The following is a 15424-nucleotide window of genomic DNA, read 5'->3' on the forward strand; positions in this document are numbered from 1 at the left end:
GGATCACTGGATTCAAAGTCCAGAGTGCTCACCATTACACCATAGAACCCTTTATTATAGAATCTTCCTCTACTCAATATAGCTGATCTTTGAAATACTGAATGTTCTCCTGTTTTAGATACATTTGGCATTTTTGTGTTTGCTGATGCTTTTATGTATGGCCGGTTTACTCAGTTGGTTAGAGCGTGGAGCTAATAATGCTAAGGTCACGGGTTTGATCCCCATATAAGCCATGTGCTTTTACTTGTTGTCCTACAAGAAATGCCAAGAAAGGATTTTATCCAGCAACAAAGTGCATGAAGACTGGGATCAACACATGGCATTGGCTAGAGTTAGCAGCCTTTGAAACTTGCTAGAGAACATCATAGACACATACAAAACAGAGAATTTTTAAATCCATGTTAGGAATAAACAAAAATGTCATCCTTTGGCTGATGCAGCATTTCTCTATATGGCATACAGAGAAAACTTTTTCTCAAATATAGCAAAATGGCAAATCTAAGAAATGCAAAGGCAACTTAATCAATCAGGACTTTTTTGGTGATTGAATCTACTGGGGACTAGGTTTTAAGAAGAGAAGAAGACCAGACCTTTACTCTAATTAGTGCACACTGAAGAAGTAAATTCTAAAAACCAGAATATCTAAAAACCATAGCACAAGTGATGGATTACTGCATTCTTATTGCAACTTTTCTTATTTCCAAATGTTTGACAAACATCTCTCCAGTTGAAAACTGATTTGAAACAGTTTCAAAATTAGTTTGGAGTAAAGAAACCACTGAAGTTGATGGCATTCATAGAAAGTTTCAATATAGATAAGCTATCATAAAACTTTGAAAATTGAACTTTAAGGAAAATGAACAAAGTTAGGTCCCACCGAGATATGAACTTGGATCACTGGATTCAAAGTCCAGAGTGCTCACCATTACACCATAGAACCCTTTATTATAGAATCTTCCTCTACTCAATATAGCTGATCTTTGAAATACTGAATGTTCTCCTGTTTTAGATACATTTGGCATTTTTGTGTTTGCTGATGCTTTTATGTATGGCCGGTTTACTCAGTTGGTTAGAGCGTGGAGCTAATAATGCTAAGGTCACGGGTTTGATCCCCATATAAGCCATGTGCTTTTACTTGTTGTCCTACAAGAAATGCCAAGAAAGGATTTTATCCAGCAACAAAGTGCATGAAGACTGGGATCAACACATGGCATTGGCTAGAGTTAGCAGCCTTTGAAACTTGCTAGAGAACATCATAGACACATACAAAACAGAGAATTTTTAAATCCATGTTAGGAATAAACAAAAATGTCATCCTTTGGCTGATGCAGCATTTCTCTATATGGCATACAGAGAAAACTTTTTCTCAAATATAGCAAAATGGCAAATCTAAGAAATGCAAAGGCAACTTAATCAATCAGGACTTTTTTTGGTGATTGAATCTACTGGGGACTAGGTTTTAAGAAGAGAAGAAGACCAGACCTTTACTCTAATTAGTGCACACTGAAGAAGTAAATTCTAAAAACCAGAATATCTAAAAACCATAGCACAAGTGATGGATTACTGCATTCTTTTTGCAGATTTTATTATTTCCAAATGTTTGACAAACATCTCTTCAGTTGAAAACTGATTTGAAACAGTTTCAAAATTAGTTTGGAGTAAAGAAAGCACTGAAGTTGATGGGATTATAGAAAGTTTCAATATAGATAAGCTATCATAAAACTTTGAAAATTAAACTTTAAGGAAAATGAACAAAGTTAGGTCCCACCGAGAATTGAACTCGGATCACTGGATTCAAAGTCCAGAGTGCTCACCATTACATCATAGAACCCTTTATTATAGAATCTTCCTCTACTCAATATAGCTGAACTTTGAAATACTGAATGCTCTCCTGTTTTAGGTACATTTGGCATTTTTGTGTTTGCTGATGCTTTTATGTATGGCCGGTTTGCTCAGTTGGTTAGAGCGTGGAGCTAATAACGCCAAGGTCACGGGGTCGATCCACATATAGGCCATTTGCTTTTTCATGTTGTCCTACAAGAAATGCCAAGAAAGGATTTTATCCAGCAACAAAGTGCATGAAGACTGGGATCAACACATGGCATTGGCTAGAGTTAGCAGCCCTTGAAACTTGCTAGAGAACATCATAGACACATACAAAACAGAGAATTTTTAAATCCATGTTAGGAATAAACAAAAATGTCATCCTTTGGCTGATGCAGCATTTCTCTATATGGCATACAGAGAAAACTTTTCTCAAATATTGCAATATGGCAAATCTAAGAAATGCAAAGGCAACTTAATCAATCAGGACTTTTTTTGGTGATTGAATCTACTGGGGACTAGGTTTTAAGAAGAGAAGAAGACCAGACCTTTACTCTAATTAGTGCACACTGAAGAAGTAAATTCTAAAAACCAGAATATCTAAAAACCATAGCACAAGTGATGGATTACTGCATTCCTTTTGCAAATTTTATTATTTCCAAATGTTTGACAAACATCTCTCCAGTTGAAAACTGATTTGAAACAGTTTCAAAATTAGTTTGGAGTTATAAAAGCAATGAAGTTGATGGGATTATTGAAAGTTTCAATATAGATAAGCTATCATAAAACTTTGAAAATTAAACTTTAAGGAAAATGAACAAAGTTAGGTCCCACCGAGATTTGAACTCAGATCACTGGATTCAAAGTCCAGAGTGCTCACCTTTACACCATAGAACCCTTTATTATAGAATCTTCCTCTACTCAATATAGCTGATCTTTGAAATATTGAATGTTCTCCTGTTTTAGGTACATTTGGCATTTTTGTGTTTGCTGATGCTTTTATGTATGGTCGGTTTGCTCAGTTGGTCAGAGCGTGGAGCTAATAACGCCAAGGTCACGGGTTTGATCCCCATATAAGCCATGTGCTTTTTCTTGTTATCCTACAAGAAATGCCAAGAAAGGATTTTATCCAGCAACAAAGTGCATGAAGAGTGGGATCAACACATGGCATTGGCTAGAGTTAGCAGCCCTTGAAACTTGCTAGAGAACATCATAGACACATACAAAACAGAGAATTTTTAAATCCATGTTAGGAATAAACAAAAATGTCATCCTTTGGCTGATGCAGTATTTCTCTATATGGCATACAGAGAAAACTTTTCTCAAATATTGCAATATGGCAAATCTAAGAAATGCAAAGGCAACTTAATCAATCAGTACTTATTTTGGTGATTGAATCTACTGGGGACTAGGTTTTAAGAAGAGAAGAAGACCAGACATTTACTCTAATTAGTGCACACTGAAGAAGTAACTTCTAAAAACCAGAATATCTAAAAACCATAGCACAAGTGATGGATCACTGCATTCTTTTTGCAAATTTTATTATTTCCAAATGTTTGACAAACATCTCTCCAGTTGAAAACTGATTTGAAACAGTTTCAAAATTAGTTTGGAGTAAAGAAAGCAATGAAGTTGATGGGATTATAGAAAGTTTCAATATAGATAAGCTATCATAAAACTTTGAAAATTAAACTTTAAGGAAAAAGAACAAAGTTAGGTCCCACTGAGATTTGAACTCAGATCACTGGATTCAAAGTCCAGAGTGCTCACCATTACACCATAGAACCCTTTATTATAGAATCTTCCTCTACTCAATATAGCTGATCTTTGAAATACTGAATGTTCTCCTGTTTTAGGTACATTTGGCATTTTTGTGTTTGCTGATGCTTTTATGTATGGCCGGTTTGCTCAGTTGGTTAGAGCGTGGAGAAAATAACGCCAAGGTCACAGGTTTGATCCACATATAGGCCATTTGCTTTTTCATGTTGTCCTACAAGAAATGCCAAGAAAGGATTTTATCCAGCAACAAAGTGCATGAAGACAGGGATCAACACATGGCATTGGCTAGAGTTAGCAGCCCTTGAAACTTGCTAGAGAACATCATAGACACATACACAACAGAGAATTTTTAAATCCATGTTAGGAATAAACAAAAATGTCATCCTTTGGCTGATGCAGCATTTCTCTATATGGCATACAGAGAAAACTTTTTCTCAAATATTGCAATATGGCAAATCTAAGAAATGCAAAGGCAACTTAATCAATCAGGACTTTTTTTGGTGATTGAATCTACTGGGGACTAGGTTTTAAGAAGAGAAGAAGACCAGACATTTACTCTAATTAGTGCACACTGAAGAAGTAACTTCTAAAAACCAGAATATCTAAAAACCATAGCACAAGTGATGGATTACTGCATTCTTTTTGCAAATTTTATTATTTCCAAATGTTTGACAAACATCTCTCCAGTTGAAAACTGATTTGAAACAGTTTCAAAATTAGTTTGGAGTAAAGAAACCACTGAAGTTGATGGGATTATAGAAAGTTTCAATATAGATAAGCTATCATAAAACTTTGAAAATTAAACTTTAAGGAAAATGAACAAAGTTAGGTCCCACCGAGATTTGAACTTGGATAACTGGATTCAAAGTCCAGAATGCTCACCATTACACCATAGAACCCTTTATAATAGAATCTTCCTCTACTCAATATAGCTGATCTTTGAAATACTGAATGTTCTCCTGTTTTAGATACATTTGGCATTTTTGTGTTTGCTGATGCTTTTATGTATGGCTGGTTCACTCAGTTGGTTAGAGCGTGGAGCTAATAATGCCAAGGTCACGGGTTTGATCCCCATATAAGCCATGTGCTTTTTCTTGTTATCCTACAAGAAATGCCAAGAAAGGATTTTATCCAGCAACAAAGTGCATGAAGACTGGGATCAACACATGGCATTGGCTAGAGTTAGCAGCCCTTGAAACTTGCTAGAGAACATCATAGACACACACAAAACAGAGAATTTTTAAATCCATGTTAGGAATAAACAAAAATGTCATCCTTTGGCTGATGCAGCATTTCTCTATATGGCATACAGATAAAACTTTTTCTCAAATATTGCAATATGGCAAATCAAAGAAATGCAAAGGCAACTTAATCAATCAGGACTTTTTTTGGTGATTGAATCTACTGGGGACTAGGTTTTAAGAAGAGAAGAAGACCAGACATTTACTCTAATTAGTGCACACTGAAGAAGTAACTTCTAAAAACCAGAATATCTAAAAACCATAGCACAAGTGATGGATTACTGCATTCTTTTTGCAAATTTTATTATTTCCAAATGTTTGACAAACATCTCTCCAGTTGAAAACTGATTTGAAACAGTTTCAAAATTAGTTTGGAGTAAAGAAACCACTGAAGTTGATGGGATTATAGAAAGTTTCAATATAGATAAGCTATCATAAAACTTTGAAAATTAAACTTTAAGGAAAATGAACAAAGTTAGGTCCCACCGAGATTTGAACTCGGATCACTCGATTCAAAGTCCAGAGTGCTTACCGTTACACCATAGAACCCTTTATTATAGAATCTTCCTCTACTCAATATAGCTGATCTTTGAAATACTGAATGTTGTCCTGTTTTAGGTACATTTGGCATTTTTGTGTTTGCTGATGCTTTTATGTATGGCTGGTTCACTCAGTTGGTTAGAGCGTGGAGATAATAATGCCAAGGTCACGGGTTTGATCCACATATAGGCCATGTGCTTTTACTTGTTGTCCTACAAGAAATGCCAAGAAAGGATTTTATCCAGCAACAAAGTGCATGAAGACTGGGATCAACACATGGCATTGGCTAGAGTTAGCAGCCCTTGAAACTTGCTAGAGAACATCATAGACACATACAAAACAGAGAATTTTTAAATCCATGTTAGGAATAAACAAAAATGTTATCCTTTGGCTGATGCAGCATTTCTCTATATGGCATACAGAGAAAACTTTTTCTCAAATATAGCAATATGGCAAATCTACGAAATGCAAAGGCAACTTAATCAATCAGGACATTTTTTGGTGATTGAATCTACTGGGGACTAGGTTTTAAGAAGAGAAGAAGACCAGACCTTTACTCTAATTAGTGCACACTGAAGAAGTAAATTCTAAAAACCAGAATATCTAAAAACCATAGCACAAGTGATGGATTACTGCATTCTTTTTTCATATTTTATTATTTCCAAATGTTTGACAAACATCTCTTCAGTTGAAAACTGATTTGAAACAGTTTCAAAATTAGTTTGGAGTAAAGAAAGCACTGAAGTTGATGGGATTATAGAAAGTTTCAATATAGATAAGCTATCATAAAACTTTGAAAATTAAACTTTAAGGAAAATGAACAAAGTTAGGTCCCACTGAGAATTGAACTCGGATCACTGGATTCAAAGTCCAGAGTGCTCACCATTACACCATAGAACTCTTTATTATAGAATCTTCCTCTACTCAATATAGCTGATCTTTGAAATACTGAATGTTCTCCTGTTTTAGGTACATTTGGCATTTTTGTGTTTGTTGATGCTTTTATGTATGGCCGGTTTGCTCAGTTGGTTAGAGCGTGGAGCTAATAACGCCAAGGTCACGGGTTCGATCCACATATAGGCAATTTGCTTTTTCATGTTGTCCTACAAGAAATGCCAAGAAAGGATTTTATCCAGCAACAAAGTGCATGAAGACTGCGATCAGCACATGGCATTGGCTAGAGTTAGCAGCCCTTGAAACTTGCTAGAGAACATCATAGACACATACAAAACAGAGAATTTTTAAATCCATGTTAGGAATAAACAAAAATGTCATCCTTTGGCTGATGCAGCATTTCTCTATATGGCATACAGAGAAAACTTTTCTCAAATATTGCAATATGGCAAATCTAAGAAATGCAAAGGCAACTGAATCAATCAGGACTTTTTTTGGTGATTGAATCTACTGGGGACTAGGTTTTAAGAAGAGAAGAAGACCAGACCTTTACTCTAATTAGTGCACACTGAAGAAGTAACTTCTAAAAACCAGAATATCTAAAAACCATAGCACAAGTGATGGATTACTGCATTCTTTTTGCAAATTTTATTATTTCCAAATGTTTGACAAACATCTCTCCAGTTGAAAACTGATTTGAAACAGTTTCAAAATTAGTTTGGAGTAAAGAAACCACTGAAGTTGATGGGATTATAGAAAGTTTCAATATAGATAAGCTATCATAAAACTTTGAAAATTAAACTTTAAGGAAAATGAACAAAGTTAGGTCCCACCAAGAATTGATCTCGGATCACTGGATTCAAAGTCCAGAGTGCTCACCATTACACCATAGAACCCTTTATTATATAATCTTCCTCTACTCAATATAGCTGATCTTTGAAATACTGAATGTTCTCCTGTTATAGGTACATTTGGCATTTTTGTGTTTGCTGATGCTTTTATGTATGGCTGGTTTGCTCAGTTGGTTAGGGCGTGGAGCTAATAATGCCAAGCACACGGGTTTGATCCCCATATAAGCCATGTGCTTTTTCTTGTTATCCTACAAGAAATGCCAAGAAAGGATTTTATCCAGCAACAAAGTGCATGAAGAGTGGGATCAACACATGGCATTGGCTAGAGTTAGCAGCCCTTGAAACTTGCTAGAGAACATCATAGACACATACAAAACAGAGAATTTTTAAATCCATGTTAGGAATAAACAAAAATGTCATCCTTTGGCTGATGCAGCATTTCTCTCTATGGCATACAGAGAAAACTTTTTCTCAAATATTGCAATATGGCAAATCTAAGAAATGCAAAGGCAACTTAATCAATCAGGACTTTTTTTGGTGATTGAATCTACTGGGGACTAGGTTTTAAGAAGAGAAGAAGACCAGACATTTACTCTAATTAGTGCACACTGAAGAAGTAACTTCTAAAAACCAGAATATCTAAAAACCATAGCACAAGTGATGGATTACTGCATTCTTTTTGCAAATTTTCTTATTTCCAAATGTTTGACAAACATCTCTCCAGTTGAAAACTGATTTGAAACAGTTTCAAAATTAGTTTGGAGTAAAGAAACCACTGAAGTTGATGGGATTATAGAAAGTTTCAATATAGATAAGCTATCCTAAAACTTTGAAAATTAAACTTTAAGGAAAATGAACAAAGTTAGGTCCCACCGAGATTTGAACTTGGATAACTGGATTCAAAGTCCAGAATGCTCACCATTACACCATAGAACCCTTTATAATAGAATCTTCCTCTACTCAATATAGCTGATCTTTGAAATACTGAATGTTCTCCTGTTTTAGATACATTTGGCATTTTTGTGTTTGCTGATGCTTTTATGTATGGCTGGTTCACTCAGTTGGTTAAAGCGTGGAGCTAATAATGCCAAGGTCACGGGTTTGATCCCCATATAAGCCATGTGCTTTTTCTTGTTATCCTACAAGAAATGCCAAGAAAGGATTTTATCCAGCAACAAAGTGCATGAAGACTGGGATCAACACATGGCATTGGCTAGAGTTAGCAGCCCTTGAAACTTGCTAGAGAACATCATAGACACACACAAAACAGAGAATTTTTAAATCCATGTTAGGAATAAACAAAAATGTCATCCTTTGGCTGATGCAGCATTTCTCTATATGGCATACAGATAAAACTTTTTCTCAAATATTGCAATATGGCAAATCAAAGAAATGCAAAGGCAACTTAATCAATCAGGACTTTTTTTGGTGATTGAATCTACTGGGGACTAGGTTTTAAGAAGAGAAGAAGACCAGACATTTACTCTAATTAGTGCACACTGAAGAAGTAACTTCTAAAAACCAGAATATCTAAAAACCATAGCACAAGTGATGGATTACTGCATTCTTTTTGCAAATTTTATTATTTCCAAATGTTTGACAAACATCTCTCCAGTTGAAAACTGATTTGAAACAGTTTCAAAATTAGTTTGGAGTAAAGAAACCACTGAAGTTGATGGGATTATAGAAAGTTTCAATATAGATAAGCTATCATAAAACTTTGAAAATTAAACTTTAAGGAAAATGAACAAAGTTAGGTCCCACCGAGATTTGAACTCGGATCACTCGATTCAAAGTCCAGAGTGCTTACCGTTACACCATAGAACCCTTTATTATAGAATCTTCCTCTACTCAATATAGCTGATCTTTGAAATACTGAATGTTGTCCTGTTTTAGGTACATTTGGCATTTTTGTGTTTGCTGATGCTTTTATGTATGGCTGGTTCACTCAGTTGGTTAGAGCGTGGAGATAATAATGCCAAGGTCACGGGTTTGATCCACATATAGGCCATGTGCTTTTACTTGTTGTCCTACAAGAAATGCCAAGAAAGGATTTTATCCAGCAACAAAGTGCATGAAGACTGGGATCAACACATGGCATTGGCTAGAGTTAGCAGCCCTTGAAACTTGCTAGAGAACATCATAGACACATACAAAACAGAGAATTTTTAAATCCATGTTAGGAATAAACAAAAATGTTATCCTTTGGCTGATGCAGCATTTCTCTATATGGCATACAGAGAAAACTTTTTCTCAAATATAGCAATATGGCAAATCTACGAAATGCAAAGGCAACTTAATCAATCAGGACATTTTTTGGTGATTGAATCTACTGGGGACTAGGTTTTAAGAAGAGAAGAAGACCAGACCTTTACTCTAATTAGTGCACACTGAAGAAGTAAATTCTAAAAACCAGAATATCTAAAAACCATAGCACAAGTGATGGATTACTGCATTCTTTTTTCATATTTTATTATTTCCAAATGTTTGACAAACATCTCTTCAGTTGAAAACTGATTTGAAACAGTTTCAAAATTAGTTTGGAGTAAAGAAAGCACTGAAGTTGATGGGATTATAGAAAGTTTCAATATAGATAAGCTATCATAAAACTTTGAAAATTAAACTTTAAGGAAAATGAACAAAGTTAGGTCCCACTGAGAATTGAACTCGGATCACTGGATTCAAAGTCCAGAGTGCTCACCATTACACCATAGAACTCTTTATTATAGAATCTTCCTCTACTCAATATAGCTGATCTTTGAAATACTGAATGTTCTCCTGTTTTAGGTACATTTGGCATTTTTGTGTTTGCTGATGCTTTTATGTATGGCCGGTTTGCTCAGTTGGTTAGAGCGTGGAGCTAATAACGCCAAGGTCACGGGTTCGATCCACATATAGGCAATTTGCTTTTTCATGTTGTCCTACAAGAAATGCCAAGAAAGGATTTTATCCAGCAACAAAGTGCATGAAGACTGCGATCAGCACATGGCATTGGCTAGAGTTAGCAGCCCTTGAAACTTGCTAGAGAACATCATAGACACATACAAAACAGAGAATTTTTAAATCCATGTTAGGAATAAACAAAAATGTCATCCTTTGGCTGATGCAGCATTTCTCTATATGGCATACAGAGAAAACTTTTCTCAAATATTGCAATATGGCAAATCTAAGAAATGCAAAGGCAACTGAATCAATCAGGACTTTTTTTGGTGATTGAATCTACTGGGGACTAGGTTTTAAGAAGAGAAGAAGACCAGACCTTTACTCTAATTAGTGCACACTGAAGAAGTAACTTCTAAAAACCAGAATATCTAAAAACCATAGCACAAGTGATGGATTACTGCATTCTTTTTGCAAATTTTATTATTTCCAAATGTTTGACAAACATCTCTCCAGTTGAAAACTGATTTGAAACAGTTTCAAAATTAGTTTGGAGTAAAGAAACCACTGAAGTTGATGGGATTATAGAAAGTTTCAATATAGATAAGCTATCATAAAACTTTGAAAATTAAACTTTAAGGAAAATGAACAAAGTTAGGTCCCACCAAGATTTGAACTTGGACAACTGGATTCAAAGTCCAGAATGCTCACCATTACACCATAGAACCCTTTATAATAGAATCTTCCTCTACTCAATATAGCTGATCTTTGAAATACTGAATGTTCTCCTGTTTTAGATACATTTGGCATTTTTGTGTTTGCTGATGCTTTTATGTATGGCTGGTTCACTCAGTTGGTTAGAGCGTGGAGCTAATAATGCCAAGGTCACGGTTTTGATCCCCATATAAGCCATGTGCTTTTTCTTGTTATCCTACAAGAAATGCCAAGAAAGGATTTTATCCAGCAACAAAGTGCATGAAGACTGGGATCAACACATGGCATTGGTTAGAGTTAGCAGCCCTTGAAACTTGCTAGAGAACATCATAGACACACACAAAACAGAGAATTTTTAAATCCATGTTAGGAATAAACAAAAATGTCATCCTTTGGCTGATGCAGCATTTCTCTATATGGCATACAGAGAAAACTTTTTCTCAAATATTGCAATATGGCAAATCTAAGAAATGCAAAGGCAACTTAATCAATCAGGACTTTTTTTGGTGATTGAATCTACTGGGGACTAGGTTTTAAGAAGAGAAGAATACCAGACCTTTACTCTAATTAGTGCACACTGAAGAAGTAACTTCTAAAAAGCAGAATATCTAAAAACCATAGCACAAGTGATGGATTACTGCATTCTTTTAGCAGATTTTATTATTTCCAAATGTTTGACAAACATCTCTTCAGTTTGAAACTGATTTGAAACAGTTTCAAAATTAGTTTGGAGTAGAGAAAGCACTGAAGTTGATGGGATTATAGAAAGTTTCAATATAGATAAGCTATCATAAAACTTTGAAAATTAAACTTTAAGGAAAATGAACAAAGTTAGGTCCCACCAAGAATTGATCTCGGATCACTGGATTCAAAGTCCAGAGTGCTCACCATTACACCATAGAACCCTTTATTATATAATCTTCCTCTACTCAATATAGCTGATCTTTGAAATACTGAATGTTCTCCTGTTATAGGTACATTTGGCATTTTTGTGTTTGCTGATGCTTTTATGTATGGCTGGTTTGCTCAGTTGGTTAGGGCGTGGAGCTAATAATGCCAAGCACACGGGTTTGATCCCCATATAAGCCATGTGCTTTTTCTTGTTATCCTACAAGAAATGCCAAGAAAGGATTTTATCCAGCAACAAAGTGCATGAAGAGTGGGATCAACACATGGCATTGGCTAGAGTTAGCAGCCCTTGAAACTTGCTAGAGAACATCATAGACACATACAAAACAGAGAATTTTTAAATCCATGTTAGGAATAAACAAAAATGTCATCCTTTGGCTGATGCAGCATTTCTCTCTATGGCATACAGAGAAAACTTTTTCTCAAATATTGCAATATGGCAAATCTAAGAAATGCAAAGGCAACTTAATCAATCAGGACTTTTTTTGGTGATTGAATCTACTGGGGACTAGGTTTTAAGAAGAGAAGAAGACCAGACATTTACTCTAATTAGTGCACACTGAAGAAGTAACTTCTAAAAACCAGAATATCTAAAAACCATAGCACAAGTGATGGATTACTGCATTCTTTTTGCAAATTTTCTTATTTCCAAATGTTTGACAAACATCTCTCCAGTTGAAAACTGATTTGAAACAGTTTCAAAATTAGTTTGGAGTAAAGAAACCACTGAAGTTGATGGGATTATAGAAAGTTTCAATATAGATAAGCTATCATAAAACTTTGAAAATTAAACTTTAAGGAAAATGAACAAAGTTAGGTCCCACCGAGATTTGAACTTGGATAACTGGATTCAAAGTCCAGAATGCTCACCATTACACCATAGAACCCTTTATAATAGAATCTTCCTCTACTCAATATAGCTGATCTTTGAAATACTGAATGTTCTCCTGTTTTAGATACATTTGGCATTTTTGTGTTTGCTGATGCTTTTATGTATGGCTGGTTCACTCAGTTGGTTAGAGCGTGGAGCTAATAATGCCAAGGTCATGGGTTTGATCCCCATATAAGCCATGTGCTTTTTCTTGTTATCCTACAAGAAATGCCAAGAAAGGATTTTATCCAGCAACAAAGTGCATGAAGAGTGGGATCAACACATGGCATTGGCTAGAGTTAGCAGCCCTTGAAACTTGCTAGAGAACATCATAGACACATACAAAACAGAGAATTTTTAAATCCATGTTTGGAATAAACAAAAATGTCATCCTTTGGCTGATGCAGCATTTCTCTTTATGGCATACAGAGAAAACTTTTTCTCAAATATTGCAATATGGCAAATCTAAGAAATGCAAAGACAACTTAATCAATCAGGACTTTTTTTGGTGATTGAATCTACTGGGGATTAGGTTTTAAGAAGAGAAGAAGACCAGACCTTTACTCTAATTAGTGCACACTGAAGAAGTAACTTCTAAAAACCAGAATATCTAAAAACCATAGCACAAGTGATGGATTACTGCATTCTCATTGCAACTTTTCTTATTTCCAAATGTTTGACAAACATCTCTCCAGTTGAAAACTGATTTGAAACAGTTTCAAAATTAGTTTGGAGGAAAGAAACCACTGAAGTTGATGGGATTTATAGAAAGTTTCAATATAGATAAGCTATCCTAAAACTTTGAAAATTAAACTTTAAGGAAAATGAACAAAGTTAGGTCCCACCGAGATTTGAACTCGGATCATTGGATTCAAAGTCCAGAGTGCTCACCATTACACCATAGAACCCTTTATCATAGAATCATCCTCTACTCAATATAGCTGATCTTTGAAATACTGAATGTTCTCCTGTTTTAGGTACATTTGGCATTTTTGTGTTTGCTGATGCTTTTATGTATGGCTGGTTCACTCAGTTGGTTAGAGCGTGGAGCTATTAAAATGCCAAGGTCACGGGTTTGATCAACATATAAGCCATGTGCTTTTTTTTGTTATCCTACAAGAAATGCCAAGAAAGGATTTTATCCAGCAACAAAGTGCATGAAGAGTGGGATCAACACATGGCATTGGCTAGTTAGCAGCCCTTGAAACTTGCTAGAGAACATCATAGACACACACAAAACAGAGAATTTTTAAATCCATGTTAGGAATAAACAAAAATGTCATCCTTTGGCTGATGCAGCAATTCTCTATATGGCATACAGAGAAAACTTTTTCTCAAATATTGCAATATGGCAAATCTAAGAAATGCAAAGGCAACTTAATCAATCAGGACTTTATTTGGTGATTGAATCTACTGGGGACTAGGTTTTATGAAGAGAAGAAGACCAGACCTTTACTCTAATTAGTGCACACTGAAGAAGTAACTTCTAAAAACCAGAATATCTAAAAACCATAGCACAAGTGATGGATTACTGCATTCTTTTTGCAAATTTTATTATTTCCAAATGTTTGACAAACATCTCTCCAGTTGAAAACTGATTTGAAACAGTTTCAAAATTAGTTTGGAGTAAAGAAACCACTGAAGTTGATGGGATTATAGAAAGTTTCAATATAGATAAGCTATCATAAAACTTTGAAAATTAAACTTTAAGGAAAATGAACAAAGTTAGGTCCCACCGAGAATTGAACTCGGATCACTGGATTCAAAGTCCAGAGTGCTCACCATTACACCATAGAACCCTTTATTATATAATCTTCCTCTACTCAATATAGCTGATCTTTGAAATACTGAATGTTCTCCTGTTTTAGGTACATTTGGCATTTTTGTGTTTGCTGATGCTTTTATGTATGGCCGGTTTGCTCAGTTGGTTAGAGCGTGGAGCTAATAACGCCAAGGTCACGGGTTCGATCCACATATAGGCAATTTGCTTTTTCATGTTGTCCTACAAGAAATGCCAAGAAAGGATTTTATCCAGCAACAAAGTGCATGAAGACTGCGATCAGCACATGGCATTGGCTAGAGTTAGCAGCCCTTGAAACTTGCTAGAGAACATCATAGACACATACAAAACAGAGAATTTTTAAATCCATGTTAGGAATAAACAAAAATGTCATCCTTTGGCTGATGCAGCATTTCTCTATATGGCATACAGAGAAAACTTTTCTCAAATATTGCAATATGGCAAATCTAAGAAATGCAAAGGCAACTGAATCAATCAGGACTTTTTTTGGTGATTGAATCTACTGGGGACTAGGTTTTAAGAAGAGAAGAAGACCAGACCTTTACTCTAATTAGTGCACACTGAAGAAGTAACTTCTAAAAACCAGAATATCTAAAAACCATAGCACAAGTGATGGATTACTGCATTCTTTTTGCAAATTTTATTATTTCCAAATGTTTGACAAACATCTCTCCAGTTGAAAACTGATTTGAAACAGTTTCAAAATTAGTTTGGAGTAAAGAAACCACTGAAGTTGATGAGATTATAGAAAGTTTCAATATAGATAAGCTATCATAAAACTTTGAAAATTAAACTTTAAGGAAAATGAACAAAGTTAGGTCCCACCGAGATTTGAACTTGGTTAACTGGATTCAAAGTCCAGAATGCTCACCATTACACCAAAGAACCCTTTATAATAGAATCTTCCTCTACTCAATATAGCTGATCTTTGAAATACTGAATGTTCTCCTGTTTTAGATACATTTGGCATTTTTGTGTTTGCTGATGCTTTTATGTATGGCTGGTTCACTCAGTTGGTTAGAGCGTGGAGCTAATAATGCCAAGGTCACGGGTTTGATCCCCATATAAGCCATGTGCTTTTTCTTGTTATCCTACAAGAAATGCCAAGAAAGGATTTTAT

The 15424-nt window shown here is 35.2% G+C and overlaps 12 non-coding genes across 12 annotated transcripts; all 12 read right to left on the minus strand.

Moving 5' to 3' along the window:
* Nucleotides 1-1759: 1759 nt before the first annotated feature.
* Nucleotides 1760-1831, minus strand: TRNAQ-UUG (transfer RNA glutamine (anticodon UUG)). Its single transcript has one exon. It is a non-coding gene; the product is annotated as a tRNA-Gln (tRNA).
* An 818-nt stretch (nucleotides 1832-2649) lies between these two features.
* On the minus strand, nucleotides 2650-2721 carry TRNAQ-UUG (transfer RNA glutamine (anticodon UUG)). The gene has a single exon. It is a non-coding gene; the product is annotated as a tRNA-Gln (tRNA).
* Nucleotides 2722-3539: 818 nt separating this feature from the next.
* On the minus strand, nucleotides 3540-3611 carry TRNAQ-UUG (transfer RNA glutamine (anticodon UUG)). The gene has a single exon. It is a non-coding gene; the product is annotated as a tRNA-Gln (tRNA).
* A 1710-nt stretch (nucleotides 3612-5321) lies between these two features.
* On the minus strand, nucleotides 5322-5393 carry TRNAQ-UUG (transfer RNA glutamine (anticodon UUG)). The gene has a single exon. It is a non-coding gene; the product is annotated as a tRNA-Gln (tRNA).
* An 819-nt stretch (nucleotides 5394-6212) lies between these two features.
* On the minus strand, nucleotides 6213-6284 carry TRNAQ-UUG (transfer RNA glutamine (anticodon UUG)). The gene has a single exon. It is a non-coding gene; the product is annotated as a tRNA-Gln (tRNA).
* An 818-nt stretch (nucleotides 6285-7102) lies between these two features.
* TRNAQ-UUG (transfer RNA glutamine (anticodon UUG)) lies at nucleotides 7103-7174 on the minus strand. The gene has a single exon. It is a non-coding gene; the product is annotated as a tRNA-Gln (tRNA).
* Nucleotides 7175-8884: 1710 nt separating this feature from the next.
* On the minus strand, nucleotides 8885-8956 carry TRNAQ-UUG (transfer RNA glutamine (anticodon UUG)). The gene has a single exon. It is a non-coding gene; the product is annotated as a tRNA-Gln (tRNA).
* Nucleotides 8957-9775: 819 nt separating this feature from the next.
* On the minus strand, nucleotides 9776-9847 carry TRNAQ-UUG (transfer RNA glutamine (anticodon UUG)). The gene has a single exon. It is a non-coding gene; the product is annotated as a tRNA-Gln (tRNA).
* Nucleotides 9848-10665: 818 nt separating this feature from the next.
* TRNAQ-UUG (transfer RNA glutamine (anticodon UUG)) lies at nucleotides 10666-10737 on the minus strand. Its single transcript has one exon. It is a non-coding gene; the product is annotated as a tRNA-Gln (tRNA).
* An 819-nt stretch (nucleotides 10738-11556) lies between these two features.
* TRNAQ-UUG (transfer RNA glutamine (anticodon UUG)) lies at nucleotides 11557-11628 on the minus strand. Its single transcript has one exon. It is a non-coding gene; the product is annotated as a tRNA-Gln (tRNA).
* Nucleotides 11629-13339: 1711 nt separating this feature from the next.
* Nucleotides 13340-13411, minus strand: TRNAQ-UUG (transfer RNA glutamine (anticodon UUG)). The gene has a single exon. It is a non-coding gene; the product is annotated as a tRNA-Gln (tRNA).
* Nucleotides 13412-14230: 819 nt separating this feature from the next.
* Nucleotides 14231-14302, minus strand: TRNAQ-UUG (transfer RNA glutamine (anticodon UUG)). The gene has a single exon. It is a non-coding gene; the product is annotated as a tRNA-Gln (tRNA).
* Between the last annotated feature and the right edge of the window lie 1122 nt (nucleotides 14303-15424).

Source organism: Taudactylus pleione, unplaced genomic scaffold (genome assembly GCF_031769625.1).
Source record: "Taudactylus pleione unplaced genomic scaffold, aTauple2 ptg000085l, whole genome shotgun sequence".
In the NCBI taxonomy this organism is placed as follows: Eukaryota; Metazoa; Chordata; class Amphibia; order Anura; family Myobatrachidae; genus Taudactylus; species Taudactylus pleione.